The sequence below is a fragment of the Poeciliopsis prolifica genome, unplaced genomic scaffold (genome assembly GCF_027474105.1).
Source record: "Poeciliopsis prolifica strain line A6 unplaced genomic scaffold, Auburn_PproV2 SCAFFOLD019, whole genome shotgun sequence".
NCBI lineage: Eukaryota > Metazoa > Chordata > Actinopteri > Cyprinodontiformes > Poeciliidae > Poeciliopsis > Poeciliopsis prolifica.
Window position 1 is genome coordinate 3,355,535 of NW_026562394.1, and position 13,694 is coordinate 3,369,228.

At 37.3% G+C, this 13,694-nt stretch overlaps 1 protein-coding gene across 2 annotated transcripts in view; it reads right to left on the minus strand.

Moving 5' to 3' along the window:
* The window catches only part of LOC129368703 (sorting nexin-19-like), a 47,524-nt gene that overhangs the window by 17,674 nt on the left and 16,156 nt on the right, over window positions 1–13,694 (minus strand). The window lies entirely within an intron of this gene.

The window sequence follows — 13,694 nt, forward strand, 5'->3', positions numbered from 1 at the left end:
TTAAATGTATTTTTAAAATTTACATAAACTGGAAAAAATATATTGTAAATACATAAATGAAGATGCTTATATTTTGTCAAGATTTAAATGGTCGTAATTTCAGTGATATTCTCCGTTCATAATTTCATCGCGCAAATTATTTAGTATGAATGAATCATTTATCACTAATAAATGATAAATTATACTAAGTGCAACTTCAGTTGTTCGTTTTGCCTCTGAACATAAAACTTGCACATTTGCATTTTGTCATCACACCTAGAAAAACAATTTTGTTGCCGATAGAGCAACCAACCAGATATAGACTAAATTCTGAATGAAGGGGTTTTGTTTTCAATAAATATCTGCCCAATCAGACGCCTAATAAATATGCAATAATATCACAAACAAGCGCAGTGATTGACAAAATTCATGACTGCGGTGAAATAATCCAACACTTGTCCACTAGAGGGCGCCATTTGGCAAGAAGTGACTTCAGTCACTTTGATCCAAGATTTCAGTACAGAACTGAAATCACTTCCTCATCAAAATAAGTTGTTTTAAAAAGAGAGAGAAACTCTAACAAGAGAAAAAACTGCCACACTCTTCTCTGTAGGAGTTATTCATTGATGCTGCTTGTTTTTGAGCAGAAAACATCACATGTTGCAACATTGTTAAGCAGCAACTCTCCCCGTTTCAGCTGTGCGGTTCTAAATCATACCAGATGCAGTTTATGTTGAAATGTTTGAACAAAAGCAGAGGGGAACATTTCTGGACCCAGCATGGACAATCCAGTCATGAGAGTGATTAAAAGCTGCGCTTTTCTTTAATGGAGGGAGAGAAAGCATCAAGACACACCAGGCTGGCTGGCTCACTCTAAAGTTTTATGTTTCGTGCTCCAATCTAGAAACTAAGGAACTGCACATGTGGGACAGTTAAGAGAAAATGCAGCAACTACAAAGGAGAAAAAAAAAGCAAGTTGATTCAAAATGTTAGAAATTTTTACCTAAGTTTGCAAAAGAAATATATTTAAATCAAAACAGTGGATTATGCTTGGGGATTTCAGTTGGCTTCACTTTTCAACGCAGTGTGTGTGGCCAGAGAAAGGATGCAAACTTCCACAGAGGAGTGAACAAAAGAGAAGAGAGGAAAAAAGAGCTTGCTCTGGGTGTTCCTGAGAGACATTTAAAGCAACAGGGACCCCGATCTTAAAAGGACCCCGACAAACGTTAAAGTGGGAGGATTTCGGGTTGCAGAGCATGCATTATTAATGGTTCCAAATGGATCTGCAGATTGTATTTTATAACAAGGGCGTTTCTGTAATTGGAATTTCAGCAGCTCCAGGTGTCCCGTCACTTATTTAAATTGGTGAAACTTTCCACCTCTTTTTGAGTTGCTCTCATTGCAACTATATGGAAAAGTTTACTGTGTTAACACACTCAGAACAACCTTTAGTAGGAATGCAGAGTGAGAAAAAAAACATTTATTACTGAACTCATTAATCTGACTATGTTTCCCAAGTTGATGCAGTTTTCTTGCAAACAGTGACTCAACACATATCTGCAAACTTTGATTAATTTATCATTTGCTATCACCCAGATGAAAAAAGTTGGGAAAAAAAGTAATATCCCTTGAACTTTGTAAAAACTAATTTAATTTAATTTAAATCTTCTGTGGCAAACCAGCATCAAACATTGCATAGTTGTGAAGTGACAGGGAAATACTCAGTGGTTTTATTTTTTACAGACAGAAAAAGAATTGAGTCAATATATATTTTTCCTTTGGTACTTTAACAATAAAGAGTTTGACACAACTGCAAATACAGGAAGACGTGGTCGTCCACCTACACAAACCCTAAAATCTTTAACTGTCTCCTGGATTAGTTGTGTTCTCCAGAGACTTTGGCCTTTAAGGATGAGACCAAGTGTTTTTTTGACTGACATATCCATCAGTAAACACGGTGGTGGCAGCATCATGCTGTAGGGTTGCTTTTTTCAACAGGGACAAGGAAGCTGGTCAAATTGTTGTGGTGGTAAACACAGAGCATCCCTAGAAAAAAAAGCTCCAAAAAAAACAGAGAAAGGAGTGAAGCTCTTTCATCAGGATAATCTTAAACATCAATATTTAAATACGATGAAATGGTTTCAATCAAAGCTTATTCATATGTGAGAATTAGCTCGATTAGAGGCCATTCTAATCTAATCTGGGAATTGCTGTTCAGAGATAATCTTGAAGTCTTGAGGCTGATAGAGACAGACTCCAAAGATTATCCTCTCTCTTCCTCCTAATAGTAATGCTCTACTTTATGTTTGGCTGTTACAAAAACTCACAGTAATACATATTAATGTTGTGGTTGTAATGTTATAAAATGTGAAAAAGGGTAGAGATATTAATACATTAGTAAGCCTGCAGAGCGGCTCAGGCTCGGGTCAGAGCTTGTATTCTTCTGGAAGGATGTTATCATGGAAAAATAAGTGTTAGATGTATTTTTAGCTCTTTTCTTGTCAGAGATATGAATAACTCCAAAAGCCGCTGCCTTCTGTGGAAATGGAAACTTTTGAAGACACGTCTACTCCAGCGCTCGCAACGACTATCTTTTAGCTTCACATTTATATATGAAAAGAAACTGCTCACAAATAAACAATTCATCATTTAAGCTAACAGCAACTATCAGTTCGGCTTCGGTGAAAAGTGAAAGCAAACATTTCACAAGAGAAACTGGCCAAGTGATTTAAAAACAATCAAGCTGTAATCGCTTCTCACCACTCTATGCATCTGTGGCGGCAGCTTTCACAGCACATCGCAGGGACTGAGAGCTGATCACAGGGTAAAGTTTCAAAGTTAAACATGCTCACAAAACTGGCTTTCCCCCCCTCCACATGGAGAGCATATGGAAGAAATTTTGCTCTGATTTGGACTTGTCCATGAATAAAACCCAGCATTCTGCTATAAGCTCAGGTTTATGCTGGTGTTTTATTACTAATAGGTGATGAGAACATAATGTACAGTGTGGATTTATAGACTGTTTTAACTATTAACAGCAACGACAACATGTGTTCACACAAATATAGAAGCTGTGGATCCTTTCTTTGTCCATCAAGACAAAGAAATAAAAAAAGAGAAGCTAGTTATTTAGGTTGTGGGTTCAAATCTTAGTTTGATGTCTTTCAGAAAGAGCTTAGTCATGGCTACTTATAGTCACACACACACACACACACACACAAATTACTCTTTACCTCTGAGAGAGAGCCAATATATATATATATATATATATATATATATATATATATATATATAAAGGTATATAAAAGCAGGCCATGTGCCGTGTACCGGTTTAACCTCATCACGTAATTCGATATTTTATATTACTGAGCCGCTGTACATCACATCTAAATTGGCTGTGCACACCCACACATGTGTTTGCAATTACCCTGATTAGACCTCTGCTCAGGTTGACAGTAGGTGGAGATAAATATTACATGAAGTCCTCAAACTAGTCATTAAATAAAACAGATCTGTGCGCTGCAAGGTCCTGAGTAAGAAGTCAAAATTTGAAACGCAAAATCAAACTGAACGGAGTGGAAAAAAGACTTAAGATTAGATCTAAGTGAAGGCAGATAAACAAGTCCTGGAGCAAAAAAAGAACTTGACCAGAACGCTAAGAGGAGAAACAAACAATCTCTGAGCTGAGATTCTTCCAGTCACTTTATATATGACTGAATTAGGTATCACTCACTGCTGAAAGGCACCATGTCAAGAAGCAGATAAAAATGTTGGCAACTTTTGTAAAGATGTGTAAAAAGTCCTAAAAGAAACTGATCTTCAATGGCAGAAGCATAATCTCAGAAAATTTCAGTACATTTATAAATTAGTGATAAAACAGTACTTTAAGTTAAAGGAGCAGGGTTATGTATTTTACTACATTACCTTCAGTTCTTTTATAAATTCTGTATATTTCAAATATGACCTAAGAAACATCCACTTGCCCAGCCTGGGGTATCTCACTGAGCGTAATGGCAATGTCCCCCTGCCCCCTGCAGGTGACACAGTCACACACCTCCTCTCCACACACCTCCTATTCAATGATTTAATCAAGTCAATCATGCAATTAGGATGCCATGTTGACACGACCTATTTCTATATTAAAACTGCTCCGGCACATTGAGGCAACCAGCTTCTCCATATTGCATGTCTGAATTGTAAAAAAAAGACACAACAGATGCAGGATTTTCTTTGACCTCCCTTGTGTGGTAAATTTGGTCGTCATCCAGTTACTGGCCAACAGAAATGTGCCTCACTGTGTTTGTGCCCCTGGGAAACAAATGCACTTTCTAACTAATGCGACGTCCTTAAAAACTTAAAGAAAAGGCGAAGTATGAATTCTACAAATTTGAAGTTTATTTTAAAAATGTTTTGCTTCATTTTGAACAAATTATTTCTTCACATGGCATTTTTTACACCACTATATTGTCATAAAAACAATAAAAAATGTTTAAACATTATGTCCCATTTATGAATGAAATATAATCTTTTAATGTCAGGCAGGTTTATATATTTATATAGTTTCTTATTGTTTTTTGTGCAGAATTTATATTTAACTTCAGGACCTTCAGTTTTACGTTTATTTATTTTTTGAAAGACTTTTTGAAGGATGCTGAACAAACTTTACAAATGTTCTGCGATACATTAACTTCATTAAAACTAACACTTTAGTTTATTTGTGTTGTCATATATTCTGATAACACTGTAGGGAGTAGTATGAGCGTTATCAAATACAATCTCTGTATTTATATAATTGTGATAATTTTAGCCTACACAAACATGTAGGCTAAAATAATCTGTTTTAGCCTCATCAGAGCAGAGCTCCTTCTTTAAAATGTTTGCATTTCATAAACTTCTCATGGCTTTTCTCTTGCCAGATTTAATTTCTTGACCAACAGATTCTTCCACCTGAGAGGTGGATCTCTGCAGCTCCTCCAGGGACATAACAAACCTCTCTGCATGCCTGAAGTTGCTGCCATATTTGTTTTGAACACAGTTCTGCTCTGTGAGATGAAGTTTAGACGTAGTTTTATAAGGTAACCCTGCTTTAATTACCTGACCTCTCTTTAGCGTTCTTTGGTCCTTATAGCAAACCTTGAAGGGCTTCACACACCTTATAATTATATGCTTTGTGTTGCTCCATTACCTAACATCCAAATATAACACAATGAAGTTGTAGCATGTAAGTATGGGAATGTACAAAAGGTGTAATTTTAAGTAAAACAGTCTAAAGCATGTTGGATTTTATACAGGATTTTATAAACTTATGATTGATATGTAATCAACTAAACCTCAAAATATTTTTCTCAGACAAGCAAAATATGTGGATTATTTGGAGTACAATGCAAATTGATTTTGACTATGATCCAAAACAGTAAGTAGTATTTGCACAGCTGTTCCTTAAAATATGAACATTTTCAATGGATTAATACCTGAAGATGGATGTGTAAGTGAAATAGCAACTGGTAAAAATCAGGTAAATAAAGATTATAAAAAGCTCAGCATTAAAAGACCAGTTCAGAATTCCTCTACAGATTTGATTTGAGATTTGCCACCTGGCAACAACTGTACTGTGTGCTGGAAATCAACAGCACAAGTCGTCCTTTAAGCGACTTCAGACGACCAAAACAGGGTTAGTGTTTCACTGCTGTGTGCTCCATTCATGTGATAATTATGTACATGTGAGGAATCTTACTGCCGTCTTGATTCAGCTTCCTGTCAGTTTGCCGTATTACAGTGAGTGTGTTTGTGAACATTATGGAGAATATGAAGCATCCTCTTTACCTCTGTGTGTGTTTGCGACAGCATGGCCTCCCACCAGCTGACACACACGCACCAGCAACGCATCCTCGCACACTACTACCGCAGTCTTTTTGAATATATCTCGCCTGATTCACGTTAACCCATAAAACATGTCTGACATATTAATCGGCTCTGTGTGTGGGGGTAGCTCTACTACCGCGGCGCTGTTCGGGGGGAGAGGACTCTCATTGGACCGCCTTACGCATGCGAGCAGCCAATAAGAGAAGACTGAATCTCTCCTCTCCTAGCAACAAGACTCTTTTTCCTTCAGTGCGGCGCAATCAGCAAACTGACACCCATAATTTTACAATATGAATAATTGCAGCTTTACAGCTTTTGCAGCAGAAGCAGCGAAACAAGTTTAGCCTTCTCCACATCCACACTGGGACATCTCTTTCTTCCCTCTGCTCTGTATCTCGGCTGCAGCCACGACTCTGAGTGCATTCAGGCTAGTCTTGAGTTGCCATCTTAAAGGAGCCGGCCTGCATATTTAAGTTTTTGTCTGTGTGCGCTCACAGGCGGTGGGTAATGGTCTGTACTTGTTGACCTCGCTGTGCTGAGTGCTGGGGCCTCTCTCAGGAGGGAGAAGGAATACCTTGGCACAGAGCTATCGTTTCTCGAGACACTACGAGGCCTCAGAGCTTCTCCTTTTGTGCAGAAACTCCTGGTGGCTGCACTAAACTGTATTTCTCTCAAATATGGGACAGAATTATATTGCGACGCATAATTCTTTAGCTACAGATGTCACAGGGACTACAAAGGGAAGAGCGCAAAGAGAAAATCTCCCGTGTAGATAATGCCCAGGAACACTAAAAATGATTGAAAGTTTACGGTAATTTTCAGGAACTTGGCTTTGACTCTTGTGCAGCACCTGTTGCCATGCTACAACTCTGCACGTGTACATAGCTGTCCGACCCCTGACCCTGAACGCATTCCTGTCCTTTCCCTTTAGGGAGCCGGAGAGAGCGCAGCATATGTCAGTGTCTACACAACAGTTTCAGTAAAACCCGACTTCTTTTTGCCTTTTTTTTGTTCTTGCTTTCCGTGTTTTAACTGCATCGACTGCTGAAAACTCAGGTACAGACAAGAATTTGCTGGTTTAAAGCACAGAATGTTTTCATGCATTTTTTCGGTTGTTGTTGTAATCCCCAGGGAGAGTTTGGTATTTGGTTTGTTCAGCCGTTATGCGCTGAAATCAGAAATGGGAGTTGCATGGTTGGATGTCTGAAGATAAACCCCTGCTCTGAAGTCTCTGCTCTCACATTTCTGTGAAATTTGACGTCTGGCGATTTGTACATCCAGTCTGAACTTACACTTACAGAATGACATCTCACAACCCTCAGAGGTCAATTAGGGTGGGATACAGGAAGCATCTGGCAAACCGAGATGCAAATAATTAACTACTCATATAGCCTCCCGCCTTCTTCAGCGTCTTCAGTCGAGTTTCTGAATATCTGGCAGCGGCAACAAAATCCCCCACAAAGCTCATTTAGTCCACTTTCAATGAAGACGGACAAGAAGAAAGCGGCTCTTCTTTGAAGTGTGTTCCCCTCCATCCTGCTCCGGCCCCACCTCCTGTCCGGCGGATCAAGCCGTTACAGTATACGAGCCGCTCTCGCACACAACCGCTCTTCAACCTTAGGTGACCCTTGCACTCATCAGACCCTGCTCTCCTGCGGAGGAATGCTGCTCGTTGGAGATTTTAATATTCTCCAGCCCTGTGTGCCCTCAAACTTGGTGGTGCGGCATTAACACAAGCTGACACCACAGATTAGCCACAGACATCAGGAATGCCGCGGCCTTTTTGTGCCACGTGGACCTTGGCCAAAATGGCCTTTGGATGCAGGGGCCACAGAGTCCTAAGATAAACGGCTCCACGACGGAAAGACACAATCTGCATTGTGTCGTTAATGAAAACTTTACAGCAGTTTGCAAAAGTTTCTACACCTCTAGTCTGTTTTAACACTTTTCCAAGTTACAATCAAAGACTTCAATGTCATAAAAATCTGAGAAAACTACAAACCATACCAACTTTATTTATAAAGCACTTTAAAACAACCACAGCTAATACAAAGTGCTGTACATAAAATAAATAAAAAATATGGTAGCTTGCCAGGGTATGTAGTTGTTTAAAAACATTCAGGAATTACAATGGCCTAGTCAAAGGGGATATGTAACTCTGAAATCTAAGCTTAAAAACTACAGGTACAACGCTGGTAGAGAGATGCTGTTAAGAACAGAATATACCCAAAGAAATGAATAAAGTTTATGATGACAGGAAGTAGTATTAAAATTATGGATCTGTTGCTATGAAAATTTAAAAATCAAGTGTTGGAATGATTAAAGACATTTTCTTTTTTATGACTGCAACAATATAAAATAAAATATGCAGACACATTTGTCAAATGATATTACTTCAACACCCCTACAGATGTTTTTTTTTTAACTTTAAAAGAAACATAGGTACATTATAAGACCTAAAACAAAAAAAAACAAACTTTTTTTTCCCTAATCCAACATATTGGGATTAAATTAGGCCTGCCTTAATCTAGTTCAATATCAGAACTGACTGCAAGTGAATACTTTACATCAGCCTTTGGCTCTCTGCTGTCTTTGCAATTCAAAGAGAGAAAAACTGGTAAATGCAGTGAAATGATGCAGAGTAAATAAGATGTATGCAAAACAAAAATATTTTCCTAATTTATCTTTGTGTCTATTAAAGGGAATATTTAAAACATTTTAAAAACATTCCCTGCTTTTCATCCTCTGGATTGAGAATAAACTTCAAAAATTATTCCAGTTGTAATGTTACATATAATTTATTTTGTACAAACTACACAGATGTGTTTGCACAGGATTTTGTGTGTTTTTTTTTATGTTAACATGATAATGAATCATAAAAACAACAAGATCTCAAAATGAACGTTGTTTTCACTACGACATGAAAATCAAGCAGCAACTTCAACCATATGAAAGTCTTAAAAAATACAATTTGGTTGTCATTTTGTATTTTAATTATTTAAGACTAGGTTAAACAGATGATCACAATCTTCTCAAGATTGTGCTGTTTTCCATCTCAACCATTATGAAATGACCTGCTTATATTTGTTGATTTAAAAAAACCTACATTTTTATACAACTTTAAATTTTCATATGACAATAAAGACTTAAAATACTGATTATTTTTAAAAGAGATGTGGCATCAAACATAATAAAATATTACTAGAGGTGTTTTCATATCATCTAACAATTTAGAGTTTTCATCCCTGGAATGACCAAAAAAATAATATTTATTTTGTATTTGAGAGCAACATATACATGAAATATTGTATCTATAGGGTAATATAATGTATAGACCCAGTTTATTGAATCATAAATATGTTACAAACAAAACTTGAACTGATTCCATGTTGGGGAAAAATCATTTACAGATTAATTTAAGAACACCAGATCACTCTTTATGACTCTTCAACATTTTAATGACCAACAAATACATAGTAGTAAATTTGTCCATCCACTAAATATTATTTCCAAATCAGATCAAGCCTGAGTTTCCTGGATGATGTACAGTTTTCTGTCATTCGCTCCGTTTTTGTTGTGGCTCCAGAAATGAGCCATCGAGATGCAAAATATTTAATTTTCTTTGTTTCTTTTAGAAATTCCTTCGTCTTCTACTTCAATATAATCGTGTTCCTTCTTTCCAGTAACTATCTCTGTGAATGAAAATATGCTGCAAACAGTGTCTGCATAAGCAAAGGTTTAATTAGCAGGGTTGACTCCCACTCAGGATTTGAGACAGGGTTGTGTTCATTGATGCTGTGTCACAATCATAAATTTATCAAAGGGAATCTGTGCGCACAGATCCATCAACATGAATTATAAAAGATTTCTGCCTTTGTGCTCGAACAGTTTTAGTAATGAAACCACAAAGTCAGACGTCTCGGTTATTTTGTCTTTTCAGAGCAACTGTAAATCACAATTTGTTTATGTCAAGTTGTCACGTTCCAACACATTAGGTTTGGTGGCTCACATGAAGTTTACAGGCGATGACAAAGGAAGTAACTGAGCTAATCTGTCATTATGCAAAGCAAAGCAGGGGGGACCAAAGCGTGGCGTGGGGACCATATGTTGGCCCTGGGAATGATTTTGTGGCCACAATTCAGTAATGTTACAAATTTGACCTGTCACCACACGCAGTTGACACAAAAGCTTTTTTTTTTTCTTAAAATCTTAACATAAAAAAAATATTGGGTACAACACAAACAGTCTTTCATCAACTTCAGTTTTGCTTCCATTTCAATGTCAAACTATGAGACATTTTCTAAACAAGTCAATCAGAAGCAAAACCATCCAAATATAGGACATCTTATTTTTAAAAGGGCAGCCTCTTTAAATACTGTCAATGTTGTGCTTTTGATTTCAAAAAGTAGAAATTTGTCATTTGAACCTAATAATTATGATTCAAGTCAATATCAAGAACATTATTTGAAGAGAAAAAAAATGTCAGATGTCATCAATATGCCAATTTCCTTGAAAAATTATTTTTTTACCCCCAAATCAAAATATATTGAAAATTTTATAAATTGGAATATGTCAAGCTTGTCAAATGCTATTATTCTGCACAATCATATCAGTCCATTGTGCATTCTATGATACAGTAAGAGAAATACTGTGAAAATGAAAGGAATCCGATAGCAGTTAAATGCCATCACTTTAACACCAACCTGCACTTTGACACCACAAACATGGCATAAACACATCAGAGATCATCACCAACAACCTACACAAACAAGAGTGTGAAAAACGACAGCTTGAATCAATACTTTGTTTAAACAGAGAGCAGCTGCTGAAGGAGAACTGTGATCCTGAGAGCTCGATTTCAAAGAGGACGCCAGCAACTGGAAGGAACCTGAGTTGGGTGGATGCCGTGTGTTGGGGAAAAAAAACCCTCCATCTGCTCTGCTGATGCTTGCAAAGTCATCCCAATTTGGTTTATGATTTGTAAGTGAAAAAGTAACTCACATTTTTGGTTGGAAAATAACATTTTGTTGCATTTTTGCTGTTTTTTCTTTTAAGAAAATTTCAGTTTTTACATTTTGTCACAAGAAAAAATAAAAATTCCATTAAAATACCTTTGTGTGACATTTTGACATAAATGAGAGCATAATTATGAACCAACATGAAAAGTATGAATGGTTTATAATCTGGCCTGCATTAGTATCCATCACCTTGGATTACAGCATTTCATTGTAATTAGAAATTTAAGACTTTGTGGAGTTTTTCTCCACTTGCTTTGCCCAAAGTGAGATTTTTTTTTTAAACCCTTATTTGCAACACATCAAGCGCAGTTAGTATAACTGCAAAAAATATGAGCATTAATTTTCTGGTACACTCTGAAATGGATTTATTTCTGGACTTTGACTAGATCTTTCTGTCACATCAACATGCATTGATCTAAGCTTCTTTAGGCTGAGGACCTCTTTACCCAAACACTCACCTGACCTGAAATTACCCCTGCGATAACACATCCGAATATAAAATTCAACCTGAAATGAAAATATTAGGGTCTTAACTCATTTCTTGATGTCTGCTGTGTTCATCCTGATGAGAAGAGTGGTGCTGTTTGGTAAATGTGACTGAACTCGACGTCTACTTGTGTGTTTTGAGTTATTTACAGATTCTGAAAGTGTAAAAGCTTTCCAAAGATGTCAGACACAGAAACAAAAGAAGAAGTTGTTCTTTACTACCAAGTGTTGAACCGTTCAAAGTCCAATCGTTAGTGAACATCAACTATCAGCTGCTTCCTCTGATCATACACCTGTAGGAACCAATCCCACAGTATTTTGCTGCCATTTTTCACCAGTATCTATTTATTAACGTTCTCCAGCCTGTCAGCTTGTTCGGATAATAATGTCTTGGAAGGTTTGCAGATGTGGCGACCTATTTTACTTTACGCTTCTTGTTTTTCCTGCCATTGCCATGATGACTCGTGTTATCTGTGATCCATTGGTCAGGGCTTCTTCTACACTCGCTAACTCAGGGTAAGTTGGCTCAGAATTGAGCTATCTAGTTATTTCCTGTTCTGAAACCAAAACCTCTGAGTATCACAGAGCCAGCTAAGTTTATTCAGATTCGGATTTGTTAACCCTGCTTTCTGAAACATAATGTAGGACAACAAGCGGTTAAACAACACTGAGCAGGTGAGACAGGGAAACTAAGAGCATGTATAGAGGGATCTGAGGAGAAGATAAGGAAGCAGTGATATTTATCTGCTGGGAAGGGGATCAGTGACCTGTGACCCAGGTGAGACTGATCAACTAAATGCAACACGGCTGAGTGATGATCAGAACTGAGGAAAGATGACTGAAAACCGAAAACCAAAAGACAGAAGCTGAGGACTAACAGCAACCTGAGGACTAACATAACCAACACATGAAGAACAAAAGACAAGAACCAATAATATTTAAAACAAAACAAGGAACCAGGTACGGAACATCATGAGTGACAAAAATAAACAAAGAAAATCACCCAAAATGATCTAAATAGAAGTGTTAACAACACAAAGATGCACAAATCATGTGTCAAATATTACAATGAAAATGAAAGTAGACAGATCATGTTCATCATTGTTGGTTTAAATCTTTCGGTTCATTTAAAATTGTCTGCGATTTTTATCTTGGTTTTGGCTGACGACAGATTGCAAATATTTCCATAAGAAAACAAACTTGTTGTGGGTGGATCTCAGCCTGAATATATGTTTTGGCGTTTCAGTCTGTTCAGGTCACTCTGACTTGCATCTCTCTGCCCAGAGCCTTATTTTGTATTAGGCACCTGATGATGAGGAGCCTCAGTTACAGGAATCATTGCTGTGCTCAGCAGTAACAAATTACTGGAACAGCTGACGCGTCTGCGTGTTTCATCAAAACGTTCTGAACAACAAAATAAGTAGCAGACAGGGAGAGGGAGATAAGTCTGTGCTGAGTCTGAGATAATATTTTTTCTGGTCAGAAGAATGACTGAAATGTCTTTTTTATGGTGTTTTAATTAGGAATATAAATATTACAAATTGTTTTCATATTTGAGTGTAATAACAGGGTTTCTTTTTTGTCAGATGGGATGCTTCAGTGTCTAAAGCTGATGATTCTTTTTGTTGAGCGTTGGGATCACGACAACAAGCATCGATGACAGAGAGCAGTGACGGTGTGTTCGCAAACAAGTTGGTGTTGAAGCCCCAAAACAACAAGTTTCCATTTCAATCCTCAAAAAAAATACGCAACAAGCTCCAGCCTGAGCTCTGACAGAGGTCCAGTTCAAATTTAGCAAAATTATTAGCTATTCTTTAATGCGTGGCATCAAATAGCTCAAATGTACAACACTATGCAACGAGGGAATGCGGTGCTAAAACTAGTTCAGCATAAGAATGAAATAATAACCGATAATGCATGTACGGGTGTGTTTCACTAGCACAACAAACCTCAAATCCTTTCTGCACATATTCAAACAACATGGCTGATTGTGCGACTGTGAACACGTGTTGCTTTTCAAAAGCAATGATGTCATTTTAGAAGTTGACATTAGGAAATAGCACAATAGTGTTTTGGTGACCCACATTCTGCCAAGTAAGGGATGTACCTCCCGATTCAATGCAGTAATGGAAACCAGAGTGAAATATTTCTGAATTTCTTCCTCACGCAGGAGGAGCTGCTGAAACTCATAATGATACATTAGTAAAGTGGTGTAGTTTAAGAATTTATTTCGACTGATTTGAAGGACTGCAGCTAATGAAAACTTGCAATTCAGCAACAGAGTAAATGTTAAGCCAAAGTTGCTTTAATGGTGATTTTCTGCTCATCTTCCTTTTGATAATATTTCCA